This window comes from Podarcis muralis, chromosome 7, assembly GCF_964188315.1.
Source record: "Podarcis muralis chromosome 7, rPodMur119.hap1.1, whole genome shotgun sequence".
Lineage (NCBI taxonomy): Eukaryota > Metazoa > Chordata > Lepidosauria > Squamata > Lacertidae > Podarcis > Podarcis muralis.
Genome location: NC_135661.1, coordinates 68,401,567 through 68,413,679, shown reverse-complemented (window position 1 = coordinate 68,413,679; position 12,113 = coordinate 68,401,567). Strand labels below are relative to the sequence as shown.

General features: G+C 46.5%; 1 long non-coding RNA gene across 1 annotated transcript in view; it reads right to left on the bottom strand.

Moving 5' to 3' along the window:
* Positions 1-426: 426 nt before the first annotated feature.
* Positions 427-12,113, bottom strand: part of LOC144328455 (uncharacterized) — a 28,311-nt gene continuing 16,624 nt past the window's right edge. The window contains exon 3 of the long non-coding RNA XR_013393726.1: positions 427-677. This is a non-coding gene — a long non-coding RNA (uncharacterized LOC144328455). The remainder of the gene's footprint in view (positions 678-12,113) is intronic.

The following is a 12,113-nucleotide window of genomic DNA, read 5'->3' as shown; positions in this document are numbered from 1 at the left end:
AGGTGGAACAATGTAATGACAACATAATTTAAGCAACAGCATGAGTTATGTGATTTTTGCCAATGCGGACAGCGAGACCAATAACGTCGTTCTGGGCAGAATGCGAACTGCAGTGGAATGGAAACAGTACTGTGTGTAAGAAACACAGGGCAAAACATCCCTACTAGTGACTAGTAGTCACTGACAGGCTTATTCTTCATTGATTTCTCTACTCTCTTTTTAAGAGCCATTAAATGAACAAGAACATCTGAGAAGTTACTCCCTCTCTTCCTCCAAGTTCTTACAGGAGAATCTCCTATATAAAAATAAATAAATACAGCAACTGATTCACCCTTTTTTTCTTGAGGGGTTTTTGTTGTTGTTTTTGTAAACACCCGGGGTGCAAATAAGAGACTGAAAATTAATCTGGCTTTTTTTAATGAAGGCTAAATATTCTTCTTCCATTCAAAAAGGCAAACGGGGAAAAATCCCAAAGAAAAAGCCATCCATTGTAGCAGAACAACTCACTACCATCTAAAACCCTCACTCAAGCATTTGACTTCCATCCCTCTCCATTTTCCAAAAAAAACGAGTACAGTTTTTAAAAAATAAGTCATTCAATTGCATTAGAAGGGAAATGCTGTAGGATAAAACACGTAGAACTGAATTAGAAAATAAAAGGGGAAACCCATCCACATCTGGAAGGACCATTTCCGCTTATTAGCAATGTAACGAAGCGCATACTCACCAAAAGAGGAGCCAATCGGAGGGAGCCCGTAGGTGAGCCAGCAGAATCCATCAGAGAGCAACACATGGAAAAGAGCGAGAGAGGCAACATATTGATTAGCCAGGCAACACAGCTTTCAAAAACAGCTGTACGTACAAGTGACCTTAATCCACAAAGGCGAGAGAGTTCATACCTACAGATTTACTTTATTTCCCCCTAAAGTCTAGCAGCAGTTGTTCGTTAAGATTTCCTCCAGAGCAAAAAGCAACTAAACCAGCCAGAAATTCATTCTGGACACTTTTTAGAGGTATATTTCTAATTAAAAAGAGCTAGCATGGGTGGGGAGGAAGGTTTAAAAACCAGCCATGTGTTATTTAAAACACAGACGCTCCAAGCATCCTGCATATGGCCAGTGTGAGTGTTCCTTGTTTTTTGTTTGTTTTTTAATCTCAGCGATGTGGGTTTATGGGAAGCTTTGGGTGGTAATCTCACATACGGATCCGATTTTCACAACCCAAAAATCAAGGAGAGTGAGGAAACGTCAGAGAATCCAGCAGAGTTTGGGAGAATGGAAAATACGATGCTGGAATTTGGAGGCTGGGGGGGAGCTGATCGGCTGCATGCTCTGCTTCTTGCTGGGTCTTGCTAAGCCTGGATCAGTTACGTAAGGGAAGCCTTGTTGGGATGGGGGAACTGGTGGTCTGAATCTGTCCAGCTCAAACTCTTAATGGGTTCTGACGGAGCCCTCTAGCGGATTTTATTTTTTTTACAAAAAAGCATACTTTTTAATTAAATTAACACTGCAAGCCAGCTGATCATCCCAAATCCTACACACGAAAGGCGGTGACAAGTAAACACACCAGGTTGTTTCTGTTTAACTATAGTTCCACAGTTTAACTATGTGGTGCACAAAGGAATAACTTCTTTTTATCTGTTGTGAATGTCACTGGGTGCACACAAGCATTATGAAAGGAGGAGGAGGACTTTCCTCTACCTACTTTCTCCATATCATGAATAATTTTGGCAATCTTCTGTCATGCTGCCTCTTACTCATCTCTTCTCCAAACCAAGGCACCACACTGGCTACCCGTCACCTTAGAGTTACAAAACATTGTCTGTCTTCCGGTTCATTATGGAAGTTTCACTGGATGCTTTTGCCTGAAGACAGGGGCGAGCAGGGCATGAGCTTGCAAAAGCGATTTCCTAACGCCAGTTCACAATGTGAGAAAGAGGATGAAATCTTGACTTTGCTTCTATCTTTGCCCGGTGAGGAAAGACAAGCACAGCTACACCAATGTCCTAGGTGTCCCCCATTGTTTTCTGTGAGCAGCTGTCTGCTTCCACTCCCTTGCAGGAGACTGCCGGGGGGTGAGTGAGCATCATCATCAAAGGAACCACAAAGTCCTGTATCCAGACAATGGCAATGTATCTAATCTAGCTCTATGACTACCAGAATCAAGGTTATGGTCTCTTTGGCCTTCCTTTGTCTGCCATCACAGGAGATGGATGGGGAGTCTAAGTGAGCTTGGAGACCTGATTAGGCTCATTTGTCTTGCACCTGCTACCTCCATAGTTGGGAAAGGGTGGGGTCTGGTCAGTAGCCTGAGCTGCCATGTGGGACGAAGCCAGCAAACAGTCATGTGCAAAGTGCAAATCACAGCCAAGGGACTAGCCAGGAGCAGAGCGCCAAGGACTAAGCCAAGTAAAAGTGATACAGTGGTACCTTGGTTCTCAAATGGCTTAGTTGTCGAACAAATCAGCTCCCGAACACCGCAAACCCAGAAGTAAGTGTTCTGGTTTGCGAAAGTTTTTCAGTAGCTAAAAATCTGGCGCGGCTTCCACCTGAGTGCAGGAAGTTCCTGTAGCCAATCGGAAGCCGTGCCTTGGCTTTCGAATGGTTTTGGGAGTCGAACGGACTCCCGGAACGGATTCAGTTCGAGAACCAAGGTACCATTCCATTGTCTTGCTAGAAACATATGCAACAAATAATACAAGCTGAAACCACTAAGAAATTACAAGAGCCACTGAAGATGATGATGATGATGAATTTTTTGTGGACCACCCACTCTGGGGAAACTTCCAACATAATATGCAGAAACACAGCAACAACCACAACACAACACCACACATTAAAAAGCTTCCTGATACAGGGCTGCCTTCAGGTGTCACTGGAAAGTCGTGTAATTGTTTTATCTCTTTGACATCCGCCAGGAGAGAGTTCCACAGGGCGGGCGCCGCTACCGAGAAGGCCCTCTGCCTGGTTCCCTGTAACTTCATTTCTTGCAATGAGGGCCTCGGAGCTATACCTTAGTGTCCAGGCTGAACAATGAGAGTGCAGACACGCCTTCAGGTATATAGGGCCAAGACTGTTTAGGGCAGGGGTAAGCAAACTTTTTCAGCTGTGGGCCGGTCCGCCGTCCCTCAGACCATGTGGTGGGCCAGACTATATTTTGGAGGGGGAAATGAACGAATTCCTATGCCCCACAAATAACCCAGAGATGCATTTTAAATAAAAGCACACATTCTACTCATGTAAAAACACACTGATTCTGGGATCATCCGTGAGCCAGATTGAGAAGGCAATTGGGCCGCATCCGGGATCTGGGCCTTAGGTTGCCTACCCCTGGTTTAGGGCTTTAAAGGCCAGATGAGCGTTGCAACCCCAGAGTCGTTCATGACTGGACTTAATGGACAGGGGTCCCTTTACCTTTACCTTTTAAGATTTTGAATTGTGCTCAGAAATGTACTGGGAGCCAATGTAGATCCTTTCGGAGCGGTTTATATTTGGTCCCTGCGGCTACTCCCAGTCACCAGTCTGGCAGCCACACCAGCAGCCCAATTCTGCCAACAATACTACAAGGCAAGATGTCCAGGACTGAATCTTCTTCTGTACTTCTTCAGATCTGCAGAGTACCCCAAGCGCTGGAGAAAGAGACCCAGGGGTTCACATTGGGCCCCAGGGCCTGGGGTTCTCCACTCCTCCTTTAAAAGGAGCAAGGGCTAATATACCCCGATATAAGAAGAGCCCTGCTGGTTTACATCACTATCACAGAATTTTAGCTTTCTCCTGCTTTTCTGCCCGGCAACTGGCATTAGATGGCAAACCTTCCCTGGATACAGAGGCTCTGCTTAGCGCCCTTAGATAGAAAGAACTCAGCCCAGCTTTGGGTAGTGAATACACAGAAGACAAAGGACATTAGCGCACAGCAGTGGGGAAGGACCATGGAAAACATCCTCCCTCTCTTGGTTTAAGCCTCATCTCTCTTTCTCTCTCTCTTTCCTGATGCTTTGCTGAGCACCAGGCTCCCTGCCTGGATGAGAGCCGGCTCAGCGGCTCTTTCAAAAAGCAAACAAAACTGTCCTCCTCTGACCTGGGGATGTTATCTGGGCAGCCAGTGAATAAACAGCCCTCTCGAAGTCCACCTTCTGGAATAAATCCCAAGAGCTTTTTGGCCTCCCCAGCCTAGGCAGGGACACAGATGGTCCTGGAGATTATAACATATAGGGGAATTAAACAAGGCCACACAAATGAGCTTCCTCATTCAACCCCCACCCTCCCCAGGGTTGGCAGGTGCTCCTGGGGGCTGGTGGTCAGGATGTGTTCATTACAAATTGTTTACCTCTGGTGTCCTGCTATGCAACGGACAGACGAAACGTGGCACACAAAAGGGGGTTGAGAGATGAGAAAAGATAAAAATGGGGGTGGGAGGGGGAAGACAGGCAGGGCTGGAAACCGGAAGGGCCAGCTGCCTACTGAGAACAGAGACCTTTGCCGTCATGTATTCCGCTCCTTTAAGGGTTGTTGTTTTTTGTTTTTTTAATAGTCTCCCAAGAACGATTAGCGTCCGGGTGGCAGAATTGTGCACAGGGAAGAGGCTCTGCACCTGGGATTGACCATGCTGGGGAAGGAAATAAATAAATAACAAGACGTGATATTTATCTTGCTGAAAAGACCCTTCTGCAAAAGGCCATCATCCATGCTTCGTCGATCACAAACGCTCGTCCGAAAAGATAAAATGGGATAAGGAATTATGTAGGCTTTGTGCTTGAGGTCCCATCCCGTTCGTGTGACTTCTGCTGTATAATGAGACATGGCACCGTTGGGGGTATTAAATTACTTAAAATCTCGACGGGCAGAGACCAATCCCTCTCCTCCCCACCACACACTGAACACACACACAGGCAAACGTGCAGAAGGTTGGAATGCCAACCCCACTTGCTAAAGTACTAGGACAAGGTTAGCCAAACTGGCACCCTCCAGATGTTTTGCACTACAACTCCCATCATCCCTAGTCTTTGGCCATGCTGGCAGGGCCTAATTCACAGAATCTCATAGCACTCGCTACGGAGAGAGTGTGGCAATTCTATAATTCTTCTCTGGCTCGGATTTGCATTTCAGACAAAGAAAAATCAAGCTCCTTTCCTCTTCCCGTGCAACCATATCGGAGTCTAATTTGCTTGGACTCTGCCATATTACTTCCCTTCTTGTTGGAAGGGAGGAGAGAAAGAGCTCCATTCCAAGTCAAGCCAGGATTCAAGCTTACTGATCACTAAACTGCCTATCACATAAAAAGTTCATACAAGGAAGGGTCAAAGCTCAGTGGTAGATTATATCTACACTGATGGCACTGCGCAAAATAGTATTATTACTCGGGTTAAGTACTTAATTCGTTCCAGAGGTCTGTTCTTAACCTGAAACTGTTCTTAACCTGAAGCACCACTTTAGCTAATGGGGCTCCCACTGCTGCCACGCCGCCGGAGCATGATTTCTGTTCTCATCCTGAAGCAAAGTTCTTAACCCGAGGTACTATTTCTGGGTTAGCGGAGTCTGTAACCTGAAGCGTATGTAACCCAAGGTACCACTGTAATGCATAATCATGGGACTCCAAGTGCCTCCAAATCCATAGATCTGCAGAAAATGGCAACCAAAATCATTGCGGGTCTGGAGCACCTTCCTTACAGAGGGAAAGACAACTAAGAGGAGAGGGACATGATATGAGGTTTACAAAGTGAGGAATGGTATTGCAGAGAAAGTGGTGTTCTTCTCCCTCTCATAATGACAGCTGAGTCTCAAAATTGCTCAGCTTCAAAAGGGCTGCAGCCTCAGATGCTCCCCAAACACAAACTTGGCCCACGATAGTCAAGTTTTTAAAAAAGCCATTTGCTCCACAGGCTATGAACGTCAACTCCTCCCTGACCACCCCCCTTTTTAAAAAGTAGCTATCAACCATCACACTACAGAAGTGAATGAGAATGCAGACAACAGAAGAAAACACAGCTATCCATGTACATGCGTATTGGCAAAGCCATGTGCACTAATGGGCAGAAGAGTATTTAAACTTGTTTGCGCATGACACCCTCCCCCCCTCTCTCTCACACACACCATCTTCCATTTTCTGTTCCACATCAGAGAAAAGCACCAAACAGTGCTGCTGACCCCATCTGCCTGCTTGAAGAAACGAGCGACTCGGAAGGCGGCAGATTGGACAGGGACAATCTGTCCCATCCGCGAGAGGTTTACCTTCACGTCACAGACACGTGCGCTCACCATAACATCAACAACACTGCGGGAAAGTCACGTTACAGCACAACGTGGAGCGGGAGGGGGGAAGGGAGTAAGTGGGTCATGTATCGCCCTCACTTACGTCGATCCCTAATGCTGTAATTAATGGAGCTTCTGCGGGAGATGTTTACTATTTAGAATGCTAACTGTCATCAGAGCCAGCAGATCTCTAGGTGTATGCAGATAATTTTAGATGTGTGTGTGTATATATGTTTGTATCTCAATACAGACATAAATATTTCCAGGTAGTCACTTAGCTTCTATTTTTGCTACTTATGTTTGCTCCACTTATTATCAATTATTGTTATTATTATTCATTGAGCTTATTAGTTGCCTTTTTAAAAAACCAATGAGACTCAAAGTAACTTACAACAACAAATAAATAATACGCATCAATACCAGCGTAAAACAAACTATAGTAAACTCTAAAGCACATTCATATTTTTAAAAGGCAGGATTAAAACGCCACAACCATGGAATGAGGCGCTTATCGGGAGGTTTGCAAGCTGTCCTTAGGCACAAGGACATTTTTTGCAAAAATGGGCCTTCTTTCCCTCATACCTTCCCTCTCCTTTTTGTGTCCTCATCTCCTGGCGGTGGGCTGGTTGAAACCGCAAGACACTGCAATCAATGCAGCAGAGGGAATGTTGAAATCCACCCTGGAATTCTTTCAGCATAAAATCGTTCTGACCAGCGCCAAATCCCTGTCCTACTCTCGGCGCTGTTCTCGCGGGGGGCCAAAGTCCTTCTGGATCAAGGCACAGCCCATAGTCAGTGTGAGGTCAGTAGAGGCCTCCAGCACACCAGGTCCAGGTCTCCTCAGAGTCAAGCTGCTTGGGAATTCAGCCAAAATTGAGTGGCAAACTCCATCTAAGGCAAAATACCAGCCCAAGACCCGAAAATCATGGGCGCATGCACAGACACCGAAAATCGTGGGCAGGCGGGTGCGATCTGGCCCAAGGAGGGATCTCCGCAGGACTGATCCGGCCCAGGCAAGATAAACCTTGCTGACCCCTAGCTTAGTGCTTCAGAAAATGTGTTATTTGGTAAGTTCAACTGTAAATGGGAACTGAACTGAGGCTTTCCCCCCACCCAGCAGGCAGCATCCGAACCAAAGTCAGCCACCCCTGTGCACAGGATTGCCCCATGGCTTCCGCTAATTTCCAAGGGTTTCATAAATTTGCTCCTTGTCAGAACTGTGCTGTCAGTTACATGGACTTAGGCTGAGTTATAGCACTACACTGAAACTCCTTCCCATTATAAAGCTGCATGGTTAAAATGTGTGCCCTCAAGCATATTTTTTTTGCAGTCCCATTCACATGGCATAATGGTTTCTTCAAACTATCTTTACAAAACAAACAAACCAGGGTTGGATGGGGGAAAGGGAAGGGGATTTGGGAAAGGGTTATATTCAGACAGGTATCGGTACAACACTGAAACATCTAACCCTATCCCTGGACATTCTTGCAGAAGCAGGCCAGTCCCGAACATGATATCTGCACTTAACCTTTGCAGGCTGCCAGGTCATTTCGATGGGGCGGTGGGGGATGCTATGGTGAAGATACTGGCTGACCTTCTGAAAGCCTTCCTTGGCATGCAGAACTAATGCGTTTTCCCTGTTTCAAAGACGACTTGATGGCTCGATAAGGGGAGATAATGGATATACATACATTGATCAGGAATGGGGTGGAGGTGGGGAGCAACATTAGAGGAGGAAAAATGATGAGCAGGGTGAAGGAAGAGGGCAGCAACACTGCATGTAGACGCCAGGACTCTCCCTCAAGCGTTGCCATGTGCACTCAGATATGTGCTTTATCCCCTAGAGAGGTGCTAGCAAGCACCATTAGGAGGAGCAAATTAACGAAACCCTTGGAAATTAGTGGGAACCATGCTTTGGGTTTAGTATTGGGCTTTGGGGAGAATTGGGATTATTGTGCCTATAACAGCTGTGTGACAGGCAGAAATTCAGCCAGTTAAGTCTTTTTCTAGTATGGAAACACAATTACCAGGGAAAGCTTCACCTGTTCACATTCTGCCTGTCAGACTTTTTATTATTTTATTACATGTGTGGCCACTGGTTTATTTTTGGACACTCTACTCCAACTGCAAAAAGGGACAAATATTTGCATATGACACAAAGAATATGCAAATGTGTGTCCTGTTTTGTCTGTGGGTTAGAGGGTCCAGAAAATCCTGTAGCCAATCCCCAATACCAGGGGTGGGCTGCTTTAAGGCTGACAGGATCTACTACTTTTTTTTCTTAGATCCATCAGGTTCACCAACTACAGCCAGGTATAAGATCAGGCATAGGCAAACTCCGGCGCTCCAGATGTTTGGGACTACAACTCCCATCATCCCTAGCTAACAGGACCAGTGGTCAGGGATAATGGGAATTATAGTCCCAAACATCTGGAAGGCTGGAGTTTGCCTATGCTAAAAATGAAGGGGAGGGTGTCTCTGAGCGCATGCTCAATCTGGACACTTATTATCAGAACCAGAACTTACCTTACAAGCCCTTCCACACAAAAATCCACTCCTGGTTTTCCCCTAAGTGTTCTTTTCATCAGTCTAACTTGCGAGGGGGTGTAATTTTAGTTGTTGCTGTTAGACCATTGGGAGTCAGAAATCCTTGCTGCTCTACTACAAAGCATCCAGCACTCTACCAGGAGAGTTCAACCCACCTTCTGCCAGCCCTTCATTGACACGCACTGTCCTCTAGCACCAGCCTCAGAGCATCACTTGCAGCACAGACCCAGCACAGTTGACGGGAGCAGGCAACTCGGAGAATTGGTAAAGACACATAAACTAGATCTATTGCTCAAATCCGGGCCGAGGTCAGCCATGGCCAAAAGTAATTACTAACTGTGGGCCTGGCCAAAATGAATTGCAAATCACTTCTAAGAAGAGGATTTGCTTACATCTCTCGCACAGTGATCCTTTGCAATGTAGCAGGAAGGGAAGCCTGTGCTCAGGATGGATGAGGAAGGTTATTAATGGACCTCAGTTGGGAAAAAAGGGTATTATGGCAAGGCAGGGTGGGGCATTTGAAAAGCATAGAGATACACCCCTTGATTAGAGTCGCCGATTAGGGTTTGCTTACAGGTTGGGTTTCAAGGAAGCAAATGAGTCATTAAAGTGGTAAAAGCTTCTTCACAATATTCCTCAGGGGTTTTGGAGAGATGTTGCAAGAAATTTTGTCTTTGGCAAGCTTGGGGTGGCAGCCTGGGCCACTTGCAGCAGGCAAGACCTTTATTAGGACCAACCAAAATGTCACAAATTAGCAAATACACTTTCAATTTCTTCAGAAATCTTCATCAGGCAGGACGTTAAAAAACAGGCGTGGAATATGAGGCAGAGAGAGAAAGCTGGCATTAAAACCATAAAGCCTGCAGTTGTGGTGAGAGAGAGAGCCAGTGTGGTGTAGTGGTTAAGAGCGATAGACACGTAATCTGGGGAACCGGGTTCGCGTCTCCACTCCTCCACATGCAGCTGCTGGGTGACCTTGGGCCAGTCACACTTCTTTGAAGTCTCTCAGCCCCACTCACCTCACAGAGTGTTTGTTGTGGGGGAGGAAGGGAAAGGAGAATGTTAGCCGCTTTGAGACTCCTTAAAGGGAGTGAAAGGCGGGATATCAAATCCAAACTCCTCTTCTTCTTCTTCTTCTTCTTCTTCTTCTTCTTCTTCTTCTTCTTCTTCTTCTTCTTGTAGTAACTGTGCAGTGCAAACACCGGTGCTGAAAGACCTTACTCTGGCTCATAGAATTTTCCAAGCACAATTCAAAGTGTTGGTGCTGACCTTTAAAGCCCTAAACGGTCTCGGCCCAGGATACCTGAAGGAGTGTCTCCACCCCCATAGTTCAGCCTGGACACTGAGGTCCAGCGCCGAGGGCCTTCTGGCAGTTCCCTCGCTGCGAGAAGTGAGGTTTCTGGCGGTTCCCTTGCTGCGAGAAATGAGGTTGCAGGGAACCAGGCAGAGGGCCTTTTCGGTAGTGGCGCCCGCCCTGTGGAATGCCCTCCCATCAGATGTCAAGGAAATAAGCAACTATCTTACCCTGAGAAGGGATCTGAAGGCAGCCCTGTTTAGGGAAGTTTTTAATGTTTAATGCTATATCATGTTTTTAATATTTGGTTGGGAGCCGCCCAGAGTGCCTGGGGAAACCCAGGCAGATGGGCGGAGTATAATAAATTATTATCATCATCATCATTATTACCTACTCAAAAGTAAGCACCACCAAGTGGACCATCAAGACCAATGATGTGTTCCTCTGCATGTTCACTCAGGAGTAACTCCCACTGTCATCAGTGGGGCTTCCTGGCTAGCAAGCAAGTTTAGGATTGAAGTCTTAATGGGACTGGCCTCTCAGGTGCTAAGTTGGAACAAAGAATGGATGATCCCTATTAAATGGGGCAGGTGGCAGGTGCCTGTTTTCAAAAGTGCCAAAGAATGTTGTTGTTGTTTAGTCGTTTAGTCGTGTCCGACTCTTCGTGACCCCATGGACCAGAGCACGCCAGGCACCTCTGTCCTCCACTACCTCCCGCAGTTTGGTCAAACTCATGCTGGTAACCTCGAAAACACTATCTCATCCTCTGTCGCCCCCTTCTCCTTGTGCCCTCCATCTTTCCCAGCATCAGTGTCTTCTCCAGGGAGTCTTCTCTTCTCATGAGGTGGCCAAAGTATTGGAGCCTCAACTTCACAATCTGTCCTTCCAGTGAGCACTCAGGGCTGATTTCCTTAAGAATGGATGCGTTTGATCTTCTTGCCGTCCATGGGACTCTCAAGAGTCTTCTCCAGCACCATAATTCAAAAGCATCAATTCTTCGGCGATCAGCCTTCTTTATGGTCCAGCTCTCACTTCCATACATCACTACTGGGAAAACCATGGCTTTAACTATACGGACCTTTTTGGCAAGGTGACGTCTCTACTTCTCAAGATGCTGTCTAGGCCTGTCATTGCCCTTCTCCCAAGAAGCAGGCATCTTTTAATTTCGTGGCTGCTGTCACCATCTGCAGTGATCGTGCCAAAGAATAGGAAGCTCCTATTCTAGAACGATGCTTACCATCATTAAATGATATATATGTGCTTCACTTAAGAAATAAAATTTTAAAAAAGCAGACTGGCCCAGGCCATTTAAGCAGGAATGCTTCCTCCCAACCCCCCAAAGGAACCTCAGGTGCATAATACTCATGACTAGCTAAGTTGTTTTAGCAGCCAAGGCTGAAAAATCCTACAAGGGCATTGCCCCGTCCCTGGTAATAAAATACAATCACCATCACAATACAGCAAGCAGTTTAATACCCTTACATGACTCCCAAAATCATCTGCCTCAGGTGGCTGCAGAGGTGGATCTAGGGAGCAGGGCAGGAGCACTGGGTGCCCAGCCAAAGAGGGAGCCTTCTCAAAGCCCAGTAAGTAGAATGGAGGCATGACAGCTCTAACAGGGTCCTAGAGTCCTCCCTCCTCCTCCCAAAGCAGGGCAAGCACTTATCAGGCTTTGGGGAGGAGGAAGGGGGTCTCTAGGACCCTGTCACTGCCCTCACACCTCCTTCCCCAAGTCCAGCACTTTGTTTACCTGGCTTTGGGAAGGCAGCACTGTCAGGGCTGCGTGGGGGTGTCAAGGTCCACCCCTGGTGGCTGCCTCACTCTACCTAATGGTAGGAGCGGGAAAGCACATTTCATCTATTTAGAACTATTATTTCTCTTATATGCAAGTTTATATAGATTTAATCTACAGTCGTACCTTGGAAGTCGAACAGAGTCCGTTTGACTTCCAAAACATTTGGAAACCAAAGTGTGTCTTCTGATTGGCTGCAGGAAACTCCTGCAGCCAATCAGAAGCCGCGGGA